Consider the following 6,769-nt stretch of genomic DNA (forward strand, 5'->3'; position numbering starts at 1 on the left):
TCAACATCGCCCCCTATCCTAGAAAAGTACTTAAAACCAGTGTATAGCAACTGATTTACCCTCTGCTAACTCACATGTTATTCTCAATTCCACAGGTTCAGCTACTTGGCTAAGTGAGGAGGGCAAAGGGGTCAGTTTTTATAGCACCTTTGTCATTTATAACAATATACAGAACATATTTCTAACTATGAAAAATATAAAAACATGAACATTTTACATTTTCTAAAGGGGTGTCACTTATGTCAGGTCTTGTGGCAAAAGTCTTATTCAAATGTTCCACACAGTCATGCATATCTCCAGTATCGGACTGGGGCATGAAGGGCAACACTAGCCCATCAGAGGGGGTGTGGCCTGCCATCATAGAGGCGAGACCAGACACTAGAGGGGGAGTGGTCAGCCCACAAAGGACAGCTAGCACCATAGTGTAGTATATAAAGAATGCAGTGTGTATATAAAGGGTGCATAGTCTTAACCTGTCCCTTAGATTGGGCAGAACAGTCACCAAAAATCGGGATTGTCCCACTAGAATCAGAACATTTGACAGACTGTCCTGCTCTCTCCTACCTGTTCTTGTCACTTTCACTGCCCGTGGCTGCTGGTTTCTTTAGTTACAGCTTGTCTGGCTCCTGGAATGTTGGGGGCCCGATTTGGAAAAAAAATGGGTACATTTAGAAAAATCCAACCAGGCCAAACATTAAATCAATAGGACCCACGAATAATACTTAGGCCTTCCTCCAGCCCCAAAATTAAAATAATAGTATTCCCATTTAATAAATAAACCTATTTCCCTCCCTCCAAACAGCCTCAGCAATAAATTAATAGCATTTACGTATAATAAATAAACCTATTCCCCGGAACCATCACTGCCATTAAATAATTCATATTCACATTTCATAAATAGACCTCATGCTCCTCAAACTCAGCCCCACATTCAATTAATAGCCCCCAAACCACCCCATCTTAAACTAATAGTCCCCACTATAAAATTAAAATGCCCCACTATCACCCCACATACAAAATAGCACCCATTAGTTAGCCACCACCTATTAAATTTCCACAAGCCCTCTGTGCCGTCACACACACAAATAACTGTGCCCCTTCATCACCATGCTGTGCCCCCTTATGATCACACTGCGCCATCCATGCTGCTTTTCCTCCCCCATCCTCCAGGCCCCCCTTTATCATCCTGAGCAATGCTGCTTTTGCTCCCCCCTTCTCCTGGCTCCCCTTCATCACCTTGTGCGATGCTGCTTTGGCCCCCCTTCACACTCTGCCATGCTGCCTTGGCCCCCCTTCACACTCTGCCATTCTGCTCTGGCCCCCCTTCACACTCTGCCATGCTGCCTTGGCCCCCCTTCACACTCTGCCATTCTGCTCTGGCCCCCCTTCACACTCTGCCATGCTGCCTTGGCCCCCCTTCACACTCTGCCATTCTGCTCTGGCCCCCCTTCACACTCTGCCATGCTGCCTTTGCTCATCCTTACTTCCGTTCCTTCACTTATCTTTTCTGTCGGCTTCTTTCTTCTATTTTCTTCTCTTCTTGGCTTTTGTCTTCTTGCCTACTCTTCTCTGTGCCACTCCTCACTGAACGTTGGGCATGATGACGTCACGCCCGACATTCAGTGCGAGCGGAGCAGAGAGGAGGGCACCAGTGCCGTGATCACGTGAGTATTTTTTTTTATTACTATTTTTTTTAGGTACTGTGACTGGATCACTATTAAATAACTTTTGGTAAAAATGTATTTAAAGCAAATAGCGCAGGGCACTTATTTATGTAATTGCACGTGCACTTCTTTTTTTTTATATATATTGTGTATATTGTGAGATAGGAAATCGTTATTTCTGAGACCAGGGGAAGAAATACGTCTCTTGTTTAACTTTGCTATAGGATATGCCTATTTTTGATGTATATATCTGATACAATGAGCCTGTGTTTACCAAGCCTTTGGTATATTGTGATGTGGGGAAGTAGCTTGTTTTGGGTTTTTTTTTTGTTCTGTGGGAATCGGTATTCGGCGACTGTCTGAAGTATTCATGCCAGTCAGATCATTTGACTTGCTAGTGGGTCTCCTGCTTCTGAAATAAGATCCAGGAAATCACAGCAAGGGTTTTCAGAATGTCATAGCTAAATATAAATATGAGTGGCTTTGCAATGCAGCTAAATCTAGGTTGTGTAAATAGACTATATCCTGATGCTAAAAATAGCATGTGTCTTAAAGGTATAAATGCACTGACTCGTACACTGAAATGTATCATTCTGATGTTCCATCTGACTTGACCACTGATACCTTAAATCAGTGGGACTGTCCTTGTCAGGACTTTTGAGCAATAAACATCACTCTGCTTCAAAGACCTGCTTGACAACTTCAATATCGCTGTAATCCTGTCACCTGCCGATTAGACCCTAAAATCTAATCCGTTCTCCGGCTGATTCTGAGGTTTGGATCCAAGCTTTTCCAGTACCACCGCTCTGTCTGCTACCTGCAGCTCTGGTCATTGTGATAGGCCAGGGAGGATCCATCCACAGCAACCCGGATCCATACTAAGAGGTCCGGAGTTACCAGTCCAAGTGTACCAGCACAGGAGTACACTAGCAGTGACAGTTAACCAGAAGGAACGTGGTTCTGAGTGCCATAAAGGAGTTCAGTGGTGGCAGCATTATAAGCCCCTCCTACTGCGGCAAGAGGGCTCATTTGGGATAACGAAAGGGAACGGTGGCAAAGTAAGCCCAGCCGGTTCCCAGCAACAACAGACAGGGTGGCATAGGCGGTCCATCCTGTCACAGGTACCCCCACTCCCCCCACCAATGAAGAGGGGAGCCATCAGGGCCGGACCTACGGGGGGATACCTCGGCTCCCCAGCGGGCCAGTCCGACCCTGCATATCTGTATGTCTGCCTAATTCATATTCAGCTAGTCTCCTCTTCTCCTTCCATCCTTTGTGCATCTAGAGGCTTGAATAATATTTTCACAACAAAACTCCTGCTTAAAAATCAGCATCTTATATAAACATAAAAACACAACCTTTAGCAACATTTGTGACTATGTCAGTGTAGTGTGTGTACCCCTAATTATGTCCATTTGTCAAAAATATCCTAGCCCCATGGGTGAGACAAAATCTCAAGTATTGGACCTTTGCCTGGCATGGCTGTGATCCATCCTTTTGCAACCTCATGTCCTGTTACCGAGAAATGAATGAACAAGTATTTAGTTTCTAACACTGATGATATAAACAAATCAGGACAAAGTAATACTATTTTTCATACTGCATCCCTTATTTGGTTGGAAAGATTGAAAACAGTCAGGCCAGGCTTGTATCCTTGTATATTGAGGTTGCCTATAAACCTTTGGGACAGTGTCTACATATTTTGTACCTCTTTATAAGAAAAGAATTAGATACTGACAGTCATAAGTGTAAGAACGGGAAATAAGAGAGCAAAGAATAATAATAATACTGAAGTGACTGGCAGAACAACAGGAAAACAGAAAAGGAGATTTACAGCGAGATGACAACTGGATTGGGCACTACAGGGAATTGACTCTCAACTATTTCACTACTCCCCTTAAATCTTAACTAATCTAATACCCTTTCCCCATTCTTTTTAAACCTAACAGGGAGTTACATTACCCATCTAATCCAGTTTCGTCCATCATTAATTCTCAAGGGGCCTGGTATCTCTGATCACAATAACTATACAACCTGTGATGGACTTGTAGCTATAAGAGTGAAGAGAAAAATTAACCCTTGTGATGCATACTCTGTATCTCCCATATGTGTCTTCCTGGAAAACATAAAAAACACCATTTGAAGCACAGTATATACACACTTAATTTTAAATAATAAATCTCAGCCAAATAAGTTATCCTTTGTATTTCTCTTGCAACCCCCATAGTTAATAAATATATTTCTTTCTGGATTCTCCTTCTCTAAAGAAGAGCAAAAACAAAGTCTAATTAGTATCAGAAAACAAAAAACCAGCAGAAAAAAACCTCAGACTGTATCCATTCATTGACAGCAACTGTTTCTTTAAGTAAATAATTCCCTAGCAACTGTTATCTCTAGTCTTTTGTATTGTTCTAACTCTATAGCCTTATTGCAACCAGGGTTAATTAGATAAAACCATTGCCTCTGCACAATAGATATCTCTCACCTACTAATAGTACATACATGTGAAACCTTATTTTTCCTTTTAGGATTTCTGAAACCAAGTCATTACAAACTTATTTTAGTAGTATTAATACATGGCACACTTCTTTTCCCTGGCTGCACTTTAGCAATTATCCACATAAGGTGGGGAATGTCACTTTACATATTGAGCTTGAATGGAATAGAAACCTATTACTGCCATTTCGTCTTGCCTATGTTGCACTAACTGTACCTCTATTGCAGGATGTTTTTCTTTATTCAATCAGTGCCCCTTCTATTGCAGGATTTTGACACAAACCGAAACAAAACATAAAAGAAAAATACATATAAGTTACTTGTCTCTTTCTGAACAGTTACACACTTAATACAGATTATCAGTTACATTGTTATTTTTTCAAGGGTGGGGGCAACTTCCTCCAACTGTTGCCTACGTGTCTTCCCGCCGAATAACCAGTTCAAACTGACCCATAAACAAAGTAATTTTGAGTATTAATTTCATATTACTCATAACTTGGGAGCACTAGAAGTGATTGCTACTCTGTTGAAACCGGGTTTATGCTGGTGAAATAAGCTTTGATATAAGCCCAAACTCTTTAACTCTTAGATGACCTGAACCATAAATACCATTACTATCATTTTATCTATGTATAAATAATCTCTAATACATTTTACTAATAAATAAATGTGGATTGGAACCTTAATAAATATGTGCCATTTACAAGTGTAAGTGTAAATGTAAATGTGCGTTATTAATCAATGTGATTGCGTCATTACATGTGGTGTACTAATCGCAATCGCACGGTATAACAATATTAATCAATTTAGTTTACTTCATCCAATTACTTCACTTCCACATTCTGTGACCTTTGAAATGGAGCACTGCATCATCACCCAGCCCCCTAGTGATGAAGAGAGACCTCCAGAGAGAAAACTGCAGTGAAGCCCATTATCAAGTCAAGCAAGAAGACTTCGGGCTCAAAAAAAAAGTAATTGAGATGAGAGGAAGAGGCCGAGTCAAGCTAGAAGATGTCAGCAGCCCGCAAGAACAGACCGATGCCAGGAATCCTGTATTTAGATGTAGGATTCCGTATTTAATTCTCACTGAATGGCATAGTATGTACAACTGATGCAAGTTACTGAGTTGCAATCTGGTGATTGCTGACATCACAGAGGCAGGGAATTAACTTCCAAACAGTATATAAACCTGCTCTGCCTGTCATTTCTTGCCAGAGTATCAGCTTTGCTGTGCTGAGCTCCTGTTTACTGCGTGATATCTGATTATTGACCTGGCTTGTTCCTTATTTCGTACAACTTGGATCCTGAATTTGTACTGCGGAAAGATTGGTCTCGAACTTTAGCTTTTCCTGATTATTCCTCTATTTGCTGATTATGTTTGGTTTACCCGCATCCTGCTGACCTTGGCTTGTCTGACTATTCTTCCTCCAGAGCTACAACCTGAGTGCTCTGCCCACCACACTAAGGGCCAATTCAGTGGACTACAACCTGATTACTACACGTAGCCAAATCCATCCTGCTTTGGGGCATGCTCTGGTGAATACTGCTAGTAACTTAGACTCCGCACCACAACTCTCCGGCTGTATTAATCTTAGCTGGTGTTGTGTCCACAACCCCAGACCTGATAACAGAAGACAGCAGGAGGATGTCTAGGAGCTGTTCCGCCAAAAGCTGCCAGACAAAGGTATGTGTAATTTGGGCTTAAAGCCAGAGACCAACGCATTAATCAAGCACTTTACCTGTGGCTCCACATTAAATCTGGCATTGAGTCTGCGGCCATCAGAGAAATCAGGCCTTGAGGCTGGGGCATAGATAATTCAGGCCTTAAACCTGTGATCATCAGGACAAAGTCCTTTAACACCATAGTCTTGTAGGTATTGGTCCTCTACAGAGACCACACCTTAAGTTTTTTTCCCCACCAAACCTGTGCAGTTGTTTAAGAGCTTCCCACTGCTTGACATTTCCTGTAATTCCCTACTTTCCCTGTGTCATGTGGTTAAGTAGGTTGAGGTGATAATCCATTGATTGATTACTTATACTTCTGCTGTTTGTTACAGTTTTGTTCAGTTGTGCATTGTGAGGGTGTTATGGGAGTAGTTAGGGTACACTACACCTAGTCTGTAGTTGTTAGCTGCTCAACACAGTGACCACATAGTTATAGTCAGGGTCATTGAGCCTTGTTAGATTAGTGTGGGTGGTATACACTATCCGGGTAAGAAGTGTAGCACACTGTGGGAGCGTTTGTTCTGTGTTGGTTGCTGGAGAGACAGAAAGAGGTGGTGACCTTCAATCAACTGATGCAACTCACAGAGAAGAACACTGGTCCTGTGCAGCATTTGCTACCGGTTTGCTCTTGCATTTTTGCGAGTAAGGAATTTCCACGGTGGATACCTGTAGCCCCTGTGTCCAGGCTAGAGCAACCGGGACAGTAGAAATGGGGATTGGCCAAGGTGCCTTAACCCAGCTACACGGCCCATACACACCCAGTGCGGCTTTTCCAGATGTTCACCTGTTTCTCTTTGGTGAAGACTTCTTGGTTGTTGAAGCTCCAGTGGTCAGGTTAGTAGTTTTTCACAGGTTGATGCTTCGAGCACAGGGATGACCCGCTA

Source organism: Mixophyes fleayi, chromosome 9, assembly GCF_038048845.1.
Source record: "Mixophyes fleayi isolate aMixFle1 chromosome 9, aMixFle1.hap1, whole genome shotgun sequence".
Taxonomy (NCBI): domain Eukaryota; kingdom Metazoa; phylum Chordata; class Amphibia; order Anura; family Limnodynastidae; genus Mixophyes; species Mixophyes fleayi.